We start from the raw sequence: 11,822 nt of genomic DNA, 5'->3' as shown, positions 1-11,822 counted from the left end.
ATGGCAGAGTTTGTAATGCAGAAATGGAACCAGAGTAATTAAGACGTGGAGCCAGCAGAGGTGAAATGATGGTAGCAAACCTGGTAGAAATGCAGGAGACTGGATGGTAATGTTCACTGTGCTGTTGGAAGTGCACAATCAGCATGCAGGCTGAATCACAGGTGAGATGACGGAATGCACCTGGAGAGGGAGTCTCTACTGCTGTAGGCTGGAGCACACTGCAGATGTAGAAGGTGTGAAGCCAGAAAGGTATTGCTGGTGCTGGTACTTGTAGTTCCACGGAAGTAACAGGTACAGGAGAATATCCAGGAACACAGGGGATCTGGAGACTGGAACACAGGGAACCACTGGAGGCTGGAACACAGGGAACCACTGGAGACTGGAACACAGGGAACCACTGGAGACTGGAACACAGGGAACCACTGGAGACTGGAACACACCGAATGTAGCAGGAGAGCTGGAGTGATTGCTGGAACTTGTAGTTCCACAGGAACACCGGAACTGCTGGAACCTGGAACGGCTGGGACCTGTTGTTCCACAGGTCTAACACACAAGGAAATCTCTGAAGACAGAGGATTGCAAACAGGAGCCACCTGTTCACGGGATGTGACGTGTTGTCCAAGGCAATGTGAGAGAGCCACAAACTGGAAGTTATACCTCCTGCCCAGCAGTGATTGGACACAAACTGCAGGCAGAGATACTAGCCGGATTAGGTGTCCAGATCAGCTGTGAGTTGGCTGAAGCATTCCAGGCTGCAGAGGACTGAAAACCAGAACTGAACTGGTTAGGTGGAGCACGGAGAGCTGTGGGCTGCAGGAGACTGAAGACTGGAACAGAACTGAACTGCTGGGACCTGTAGTTCCACAGCAGTGATGCGATGGAAAATGCAGATTCCCGACAGCCCGACTGTAGCAATGGAAATAGCCCAGGATCGTACCAGCTGGTGTTCCAGGAAAAGCTGGGCTGCTGTGGGTAAAACGGCTGCTGTGGGTACTGGCTGAAACCAGACTGATGTTGGCACGGAGTGGATACTGGCTGGAACCAGTTAAATAATAAATGTAGCTTGAGAGCGATGAAATATGAAATGATGTTTGGAGCTTGAGAGCGGGGAAATTACCGGTGGTAAATGGTAATCTGCAGAAAAGGGTACCGGCACTTTAAGAAGAGCTGATCTCTGCTGGATGCTGAATGCTGTAAGCAGGTGGATCTGTAGCTGGAAGCAGATGAATCCAAGAGGATAGGAGAGTCGCTACACCGCAGGTGGAATGCTGGTGCGGGTCTCTTTAGTGGAGGTTTGGAGATAGGAACTGGAACCTGGAAAACCACAGGAGAGAGACAAACTGGAACTAGGTTTGACAACCAAAGCACTGACGCCTTCCTTGCTCAGGCACAACATACTTATACCTGCAGCAAGGAAGGGATTGGCTAGGCAATTATGCAGATTACAAATGCAAACAGATTGGTGAAAATGATCAGGTGACAGTATCCAACATGGTTGCGCCCATGCAGACACTTGGAGGGAATATGGTTTGTAATCCATGTGGGAATTAAAACAGTAATGGCGGCGCCGGCCACAGGAGACGCCAGACTGATAAGTGCACATTCAAACCACGTGGGCACAGCGGAGGCCGCGGCTGACGTAATCGCCACTCTGACATCCTGCATGCAGAAACTCAGGGACGGCGGCGGAGGCCGCGGGAGACGCCATTCCGGATGTACATGGCGCCGCGGTGACAGCGTCTCAGGGTGACAGGAGAGGAAGCAGGAATGTGGACATCAGTATAACAGATGGGATCCGGTCCTGGAACGCTGAGCCAGCCTTAGGAGGCATCTGAAGGGTAAGTAATGGCGTCCAGATGCCCGGATCGTGACAGTAGGAACTGCAACAACACATTAAGGTCCCATGGTGCCACTGGAGGCACAAATGGAGGCTGGATGTGAACCCCTTTCACAAAGGTCTGAACCTCTGGAAGAGAAGCCAATTGTCTTTGGAGTCAATTAAGGTCCAGATTTCAGCCTTGTCAGTGTACTTCCAATCGGAGGCCCGCCTCCACACCAGCCTGCAGAACATGGAGAAAAAACGTCCCAAGTGAAACTCTTCCGATTCACACAAAGTCACATTTTTTTCCAAATATGGTGGTAATGTTTCAACGTTACTCCTTTCATGGCCTGAATAAGTGTGGGAATGACTTCTTTCAGCATACCCTTTCGGGCTAGGATCCGGCACTCAGCAATGAAGTGGAGGGAAGACATACACTGACCGGAATAACCACTGGGTCACTAGCGCATCCACCGCTATTGCTTGATGGTCTCTCGACCTGGAACAATATCTCTGAAGCTTCTTGGTGAGACGAGATGCCATCATATCTATTTGAGGAACTCACAAAAGACTTGTCACCTCTGCAAAGACTTCTTGGTGGAGGCCAGACTCTCCTGGATGGAGATAGTGTCTGCTGAGGAAGTCTGCTTCCCAGTTGTCCACTGCCGGAATGAAAATTGCTGACAGAGCTCTTGCATGTCTTTCTGCCCATAGGAGGATCTTGGTCACCTCTGCCATCGCTGCTCGCTTTTCGTTCCGCCCAGGCGGTTTATGTATGCGACTGCCATTACATTGTCCGACTGGATCGGCACAGGTTGATCTTGAAGATGTACCGCTTGCAGAAGGCCGTTGTAAATGGCTCTCAATTCCAGAACATTTATGTGAAGATTGGTCAGGTCAGGAAACCTTTTTCCTTGGAAGCTTTTTCTCCGTGTGACTGCTCCCCAGCCTAGGAGACTTGCATCCGTGGTTACTAGGACCCAGTCCTGAATCCCGAACCTGCGTTCCTCTAACAGGTCAGAACTGTGCAGCCACCACAGGAGTGAAATCCTAGTTTTGGAGGACATGATTATCTTCTGGTGTATGTGTAGGTGGGATTCAGACCACTTGTCCAAAAGGTCCCACTGGAAAACTCTGGCATGGAATCGGCCAAACTGCATGGCCTTGTAGGCCGCTACCATCTTTCCCAACAACCGAATACATTGATGTATCGGCACTCTTGTTTGTTTCAAAATTGGTTTGACCATTCTCTGGATTTCCAGAGCCTTTTCTACTGGAAGAAATACCCTCTGTACTTCTGTGTCCATTCCCAGAAAGGACAATCATGTCGTCAGTTCCAACTGCGATTTCGGAAAATTCATGATCCAACAGTGTTGTTGGAGTATGGACAGGGAGAGTGTAATGTTCTGCACCAACCGTGCCCGGGATCTCACTTTTATAAGGAGATCGTCCAAGTAAGGGATTATATTGACTACTTGCTGTCGAAGGAAGACCATCATCTCTGCGATCACCTTGGTGAATACCCTCGGTGCCGTGGAGAGTCCGAACGGCAACATCTGGAACTGGTAATGGCAATCCTGTACTGCGAATCTCCGATAAGCTTGATGAGGAGGATAAATGGGGACATGTAAGTAGGCATCTTTTATGTTCACCGACACCATGAAGTCACCTTCGTCCAGACTGGAAATCACTGGCCTCAGAGATTCCATCTTGAACCTGAACCTTTTCAGGTAGAGATTAAGAAGTTTCAGGTTTAAAATTGGTCTGACCGAGGCGTCCGGCCTCGGAACTACGAAGAGGCTTGAATAAAAACCTTCTCCCTGTTGTGACAAGGGCACCAGGATAATGACTTGATACCAACATAATTTTTTAATTGCAGCTTTTACTACTACTCTGTCCGGGAGAGAAGCTGGCAAGGTCGATTTGAAAAACAAAACTCTTGAAACTCCAGTTTGTATCCATGGGACACTATTTGCAAGACCCATGGGTCCAGGCCAGATTTAACCCGGATCTGTCTGAAGAGTTCAGACGTGCCCCCACCTGAGAGGACTCCCGCAAGGGAGCCCCAGCGTCATGCTGCAGATTTGGCAGAAGTAGGGGTTGATTTCTGCTCCTGTGATCCTGAGGACTTTTCCTCTTCCCCTCCCTCTGCCTGCAAAGAAAGGGGAACCTTTACCCTTTTTGTATCTGTTGGGCTAAAAGGACTACATCTGAGAGTGATGCGTCTTTTTCGCCGGCGCAGAAGCATGAGGCAAGGTCGACTTACCAGCGGTAGCCGTAGAGACTAACGCATCCAGCCCATCTCCAAACAAGGCCTCACCTTTATACGGGAGAGCCTCCATATTTCTTTTGGAATCAGTCAGCATTCCACTGGCGCATAAATAGATTTTAACGTAGTCTCCAACTTGCGGTCTGACGGCTCTTTTAGTGAAGCCGTCCCAGGCGCAGGGAGCATCACCTTTTTAGTTAATCGTGACAGGGCACTGTCTAAAACTGGGGGCGACTCCCACCTTTTCCTGTCCTCTGCAGGGTTTACCCCAGGATCACAGGAACAGAAATCAACCCCTGCTTCTGCCAAATCTGCAGCATGACGCTGAGGCTCCCTTGCCGTCCGCTCGGGTGGGAGCACGTCTGAAACTTTTCAGTCAGATCTGGGTTCAATCTGGCCTGGACCCATGGGTCTTACAAATAGGGTCCCATGGATACAAACTGGAGTTTCAAGACGTCCCCCACATGCCGATTCTCCCCCCCCCCCATCCAAATATTTAGCTCGCGAGAGGGAGGGAAAGTTACTTTAATTTTCTTTTCCTTATAAAAATAAGCCTTCTCCCGAGGTAAAGGAGGGGCTTCCGTAACTTCTAAGACATCCTTTATAGCAACAATAATGTATTGAATGCATTTTGCCAATTTAGGATCTATCCCCCTGGACTCACTATCGTGGACACAGGAATCAGAGTCCGTGTCAGTATCAGTATGTACTATTTGTGCAAATGGCCTCTTATGTGACCCAGAGGGGTCCCCTGTGGATGAAAAGGCAGAACTATGAACAATCACATCTTCCACTGATTTTCTCCAGCTTTCTGCATGAGACTCAGATTTATCCAATCTCTTACCGATATGATTCACACTATCACGTAATTCTTTCACCCATTCAGGCTCGTGGTGTGCCGGCAGCGCCACCACATTACAACTCTGTGTCCCTAAAATGGCTCCCTCAGGGGAAGAGCTCCCTGCCTCAGACGTGTCACACACGTGCACAACCACACCACAGACACTCAGGGACTTATAGGGGACAGACACACAGTAAAATCTGTCAGAGGGACACAGATAGGATTTGCCAGTTCACAACCCAGCGCCAGTAATAAAAAAAACCTGTGAAACACAAAATGCCCACAGACCAATAGCGCTTTTAAATTGATGAATACAATATAGCACCAAATTTCACTGCCCCCATCCCCCCCCCCGTTTGGCACCCAGATACTTGGTTCAGAAGTGGAGGAGGACCAGCGTTCTTCTCTGCAGCTCGCTAGGAGAGAAAATGGCGCCGGGCAGTATGCTGGCTGACTGAGGAAGAAGCCCAGCCCCCGTAATGGCACGTTTCCCCTCAGATTTTTTAATACACATTTTTATACTGGCAGGGGTAGGACTGTGCCTCAGCATCTTATGTCCCCTTATCTGCCAGGTTACATGCTGCCCAGGACACCCCCACCCCGCTGTGCCTGTGTTACTGGGTAGAATGGCGCGCAGTGTTCCCGCCCGCTGCACGGTACCTTTTAGCAGTCACGATGAAGAGCCTTCTTCTTGTACACTAACCTGTCTTCTGGCTCTGCAAGGGGGGGTGACGGCGTGCTGTAGGAGTGAGCACATAGCCGCAGCTAGCGTTCAGTACCCTTCAGGAGCTAATGGTGTCCCGTCAGCCAGAAGCAGAGCCATGGAACTATTCAGGAAGTTGGTTTCTACTTCTGCCCCCTAAGTTCCACGAAGCCTGTTGTCAGCAGTCCCTGAAAATAAAAAAAACCTAACAAAGTCTTTCAGAAAAACTCAGTAGAGCCCCTCTGGAGTGCATCCAGTCTGCCTGGGCACAGTTTCTAAACTGAGGTCTGGAGGAGGGAGGAACCAATTCACACCCTTGAAGTCTAAACGTGCCCATGGCTCCTGCGGAACATTTTATACCCCACGGTACTGAAGTGGGGCCCAGCATCCTCTAGGACGTATAAGAAATCAACGTATTGTATGTCATATCTCAAAGGTGTATGGGCACCATTACTTAGCCAGTGCTATTGAATCCTGCTGATCGGGGCCAGAGCAGACGTCAGACACCCTCCCTAAAAAACGCTTGGACACATCCGAGTTTTTCCGTACACTACTTGAAAACTTTCAGTTGCCACCCACAAACGGCTTCCTCCTTGCAAACGCCTGTGCAACTGGATTCTTCACAACATCCTGTTGCTGATAGACGATGCCCGTTGTAGCCGTCCAATGCGCACTGTGGTGCATAAGCAGTTCGGATTTGATCATTTGCTGTATTAAAATGCATGGAAGTGATCAGATATGAACCAGGCCCATTGTGTGGTTTGGGTCTGAAATGCTGGTGGTCAGGAGAAAGCGACATCCTGACACGTGAAAGGCTGACATTGTAACCCTAGGTGCATAACCCCAACCACCTCCACCCCCCGAACGTTCCCGCTCCCTACACGTAACCCCCCCCCCCCCCCCCCAACACACACACACACACACACACACTAAGAAGGACATGTACTAAACAGTGATAAAAGTGGAGATGTAAGCCAGAGAAGTTGCCAATAGCAAACAATTAGCTGGTCTGTATACTTTTATAGTATGCAAATTAAAAAATGTTACGTTAATGCTGATTGGTTGCCATTGGCAACTTCTCCCCTGGCTCATTTCTACACTTTCATCACTGTTTAGTACATATCGATTTTAGTCCCCAGGGAGTGTGTGCCTAAACCTAACCCTCCCATCCCTGGCGTAGTACTTACCCACCTCAATGTGTAAATGATAAAGATCCCAACAGTTGGAATTCCAGCGTCAGTGTCCGGTCACCTTTCGGGATTTTGCAGCCGGTATCTTGTCGGGATTGTAACTGGAACCCCATTGTGTAGTGTGTGAACATAATCTGGTTTACACACATTCATCGCATCTTCCCATATGATGTGCTGTGTGTCAGACAGGACATAATACCCCGTACAGCAGGTAGTGTAGTAGTTACATGGAAATAATATTTAGAAGCATCATGTCTTTCCAGGGTATACCTAGATGAAGCATAAAGGGCACATTAGTTATTAAATGTTACTGGCTTTATACAAAAAAAAAGATATAGGATTTTAGTACCTACCGGTAAATCCTTTTATCCTAGTCCATAGGGGATGCTGGGGACTCCCAAAGGACCATGGGGTATAGACGGGATCCGCAGGAGCTTGGGCACACTGAAAAGACTGAATGGGTGTAAACTGGCTCCTCCCTCTATGCCCCTCCTCCAGACCTCAGTTATAGGAACTGTGGCCCTCATTCCGAGTTGTTCGCTCGCAAGCTGCTTTTAGCAGCTTTGCACACGCTAAGCCGCCGCCTACTGGGAGTGAATCTTAGCTTAGCAAAATTGCGAACGACAGATTCTCAAAATTGCAAAAAGACACTTCTTAGCAGTTTCTGAGTAGCTCCAGACTTACTCGGCATCTGCGATCAGTTCAGTGCTTGTCGTTCCTGGTTTGACGTCACAAACACAACCAGCGTTCGTCCAGCGACTCCCGCGTTTTTTCACACACACACCCATAAAACGGCCTGTTTCCGCCCAGAAACACCCACTTCCTGTCAATCACACTCCGATCACCAGAACGAAGAAAAAAAATCTCTTGTAATGCCGTGAGTAAAAAACCTAACTGCATAGCAAATTTACTTGGCGCAGTGCGGACATTGCGCATGCGCATTAGCGACTAATCGCTCCGCTGCGAGAAAAAAAAAAAAATACAGAGCGAACAACTCTGAATGACCACCTGTGTCCAGGGGAGACTGACATTTTGAGGAAAGGATTTTTGTTTAAACCAAGGGCGAGAAAACCTACCAGCCCACACCACAAACATACCGTACAACCGGAGTATCGGGAAACCAGATAATTCATATTGTTAAACAGCAACAAGCTGAATACAACTAATACACAACCCACGTGTAAACAAATTCAACCAGCAATAATACACTGCAAGTAACAGTCCGCACTGGGACGGGTGCCCAGCATCCTCTACAGACTAGGAGAAAAGGATTTACCGGTAGGTACTAAAATCTTATTTTCGCTTACGTCCTAGAGGATGCTGGGAACTCCAAAAGGACCATGGGGATTATACCAAAGCTCCAGAACGGGCGGGAGAGTGCGGACGACTCTGCAGCACCGAATGAGCAAACATGAGGTCCTCCTCAGCTAGGGTATCAAACATGTAAAACTTAGCAAAGGTGTTTGAACCCGACCAAGTAGCAGCTCGGCAAAGCCGACGTGCCGAGACCCCTCGGGCACCCGCACAAGATGAGCCCACTTTTCTGGTAGAATGGGCCTTTACCGACTTTGGCAACGGTAGCCCAGCCGAAGAATGAGCTTGCTGAATTGTACTACAAATCCAGCGTGCAATAGTCTGCTTAGAAGCAGGATTTCCAATCTTCTTGGAAGCATACAGGACAAAGAGAGCCTCAGTTTTCCTGGCAAGAGCCGTTCTGGCGACGTAAATCTTCAAAGCTCTAACATCATCAAGATACTTTGGAACTGCCACAGCATCCGTTGCCACAGGTACCACAATCGGTTGGTTAATGTGAAACGAAGAAACCACCTTTGGCAGAAATTGTTGACGAGTCCTCAATTCTGCTCTATCCGAATGGAAGATCAAATATGGGCCCTCATTCAGAGACGTTCACTCGCTAGCTGCTTTTAGCAGCATTGCACATGCTAAGCCGCCACCTACTGGGAGTGTATCTTAGCAGAATTGCGAACGAAAGATTAGCAGAATTGCGAATAGAAAATGCTTGGCAGTTTCTGAGTAGCTCGAGACTTACTCCTACACTGCGATCAGTTCAGTCAGTTTAGTTCCAGGTTTGACGTCACAAACACACCCAGCGTTAGCCCAGACACTCCCCCATTTCTTCAGACACTCCCGCGTTATCCCCAGAAACGCCAGCGTTTTTTCGCACACTCCCATAAAACGGCCAGTTTCCGCCCAGAAACACCCACTTCCTGCCAATCACACTACGATCAGCACAGCGATGAAAAAAAAACGTTGTTATGCCGTGAGTGAAATACCTAACTTTTGTGTAAAATAACTAAGCGCATGCGCTCTGCAAACATTGCGCACGCAGCAGATAATCGCAGTATAGCGAAAATCAGCAACGAGCGAACAACTCAGAATCACCCCCATTGACTCTTGTGAGATAAGGCCGCCAACTCTGACACTCGCCTAGCAGACGCCAGAGCCAAAAGCATGACTACCTTCCACGTGAGAAACTAACTCAACCTTACGTAAAGGTTCAAACCAGGATGACATAAGAAACTGCAAGACCACTTCAAGATCCCACGGCGCCACAAATGGAGGATGGATATTCAGCACTCCCTTCACAAAGGTCTGAACCTCTGGTAGGGCGGCCAATTCCCTTTGAAAGAAAATAGATAAAGCCGAAATCTGCACTTTGATGGAACCCAATGTCAGGCCTGCATGGACGCCTGCCTGCAAAAAAAAAAAAAAAAAATGGAGAAACTGACCCAAGTGAAATTCCTCTGCAGGAGCAGTTTTGGTCTCACACCACGAAACATACTTTCTCCAAATAAGGTGATAATGCTTCGCCGTAACCTCATTCCTCGCCTTAAGGAAAGTTGGGATGACCTCCCCAGGAATACCCTTTCGAACTAAAATTTGACGTTCAACTTCCATGCCGTCAAACGCAGCCGCAGTAAGTCCGGAAATACGCATGGACCCTGCAGCAACAGGTCCTCTCTTAGAGGGAGCGGCCAAGGATCTTCCACCAATAATTCCTGAAGATCCGGATACCAGGCCCTGCGCTGCCAATCTGGAACTACCAGAATCGCCCAAACCCCTTGTTCGTCGTATGATTCCCAGCACCTTTGGAATGAGAGGAAGTGGAAGGAACACATATACCGACTGAAACACCAACGGAGTCACCAGGGCGTCCACTGCACTGGCTTGAGGGTCCCTTGACCTGGAACAATACCTCAGAAGCTTCTTGTTGAGGTGAGATGCCATCATGTCTATCAGAGGAATTCCCCAACGCTTCGTCACTTCTGCAAATACCTCTTGGTGAAGATCCCACTCTCACGGATGGAGATAGTGTCTGCTGAGGAAATCTGCTTCCCAGTTGTCCACTCCCGGGAGGAAGACTGCTGACAGAGCACTCACGTGCTGTTCCGCCCAGCGAAGGATTCTTGTGGCCTCCACCATAGCCGGCCTGCTTCTTGTTCCGCCTTGACGGTTTACATGCACCACCGCTGTTATGTTGTCCGATTGGATCAGGACAGGTCGACCCTGAAGAAGGCTCTTTGCTTGTAGCAGACTGTTGTAAATGGCTCTTAACTCGAGGACATTTATGTGGAGACAAGATTCCTGGTTTGACCATTTCTCCTGGAAATTTCTTCTTTGGGTGACTGTGCCCCAGCCTCAGAGACTTGCATTTGTCGTCAGTAGGACCCAGTCCTGGATTCCGAATCGGCACCCTCCTAGAAGGTGAGAGCTTTGTAGCCACCACAGGAGAGAAATCCTGGCCCTGGAAGATAGACTTATTTTACGGTGCATGTGCAGGTGAGACCCGGACCATTTGCTCAGCAGATCCCACTGAAACACCCGGGCATGAAACCTGCCAAACGGAATGGCTTCGTACGTCGCAACCATTTTCCCCAGAATCCAAGTACACTGATTAATCGACACACTTGTCGGCCTCAGAAGCTCACTGACCATTGTCTGTTTCTTCCGGAAGAGACAGCTCTGGAACTATCACTCTCTGTACCTCAGTATCTACAATTATGCCCAGAAAGGGCAGCTGAGTGGTCGGAATCAACTGAGACTTTGGTAAATTTAGAACCCAACTGTGTTGTCGCAGAACCGACAGACAATTCCACATTTCTTAACAATTTTTCCTTGGACCTCGCCTTTATCTGGAGATCGTCCAAGTACGGGATAATTGTAACCCCTTGTTTGCGAATGAGAACCATCATTTCCGCCATGACTTTTGGTGAAAATCCTAGGAGCCGTGGAAAGCCCAAACGGCAACATCTGAAATTGGTAATGACAATCTTGTATCGAAAACTTGAGGAAAGCTTGATGCGGAGGATATATCGGGACGTGTAAATAGGCATAGTTTATATCGACTGACGCCATAAAATCCCCTCCTTCTAGGCTGGAGATCACAGCTCGAAGTGATTCCATCTTGAACTTGAGAACTTTCAAGTAAGGATTGAGGGATTTTAGGTTCAGAATAGGTCTGACCGAACCGTCCGGCTTCGGTACAACAAAGAGGCTCGAGTAGAACCCCTCCCCCCGTTGGGACGGGGGAACGGGAACAATGACCCTCTGTTGACACAACTTTTGTATTGCTGCCTTCACGACCTCCCTGTCCGGAAGAGACATTGGCAAGGCCGAAATGAAAAAGCGGTGAGGGGGCACCTCCTGAAACTCCAGCCTGTATCCCTGAGACACTATTTCTAGGACCCAAGGATCCAGGCCTGAGTGAACCCAGACCTGACTGAAGATCCACAGACGGCCCCCCACCGGTACGGCCTCCCCCAGGGGAGCCCAAGCGTCATGCGGTGGACTTGGCAGAGGCGGGGGGAGGACTTTTGGTCCTGAGTGCCTGATACTGCAGGCGACTTTCTTCCCCTTCCTCTACCCTTTGAAGCGAGAAAGGACGAGCCTTTTCCTCACATGTATTTATTTGGAAGAAAGGACTGCATCTGCTGATTGGGCGCCTTTTTCTACTGTGTGGGACCATAAGGAAGAAAAGA

The sequence above is a fragment of the Pseudophryne corroboree genome (assembly GCF_028390025.1).
Source record: "Pseudophryne corroboree isolate aPseCor3 chromosome 3 unlocalized genomic scaffold, aPseCor3.hap2 SUPER_3_unloc_2, whole genome shotgun sequence".
In the NCBI taxonomy this organism is placed as follows: Eukaryota; Metazoa; Chordata; class Amphibia; order Anura; family Myobatrachidae; genus Pseudophryne; species Pseudophryne corroboree.
Note: the sequence above shows the minus strand (reverse complement) of the source record.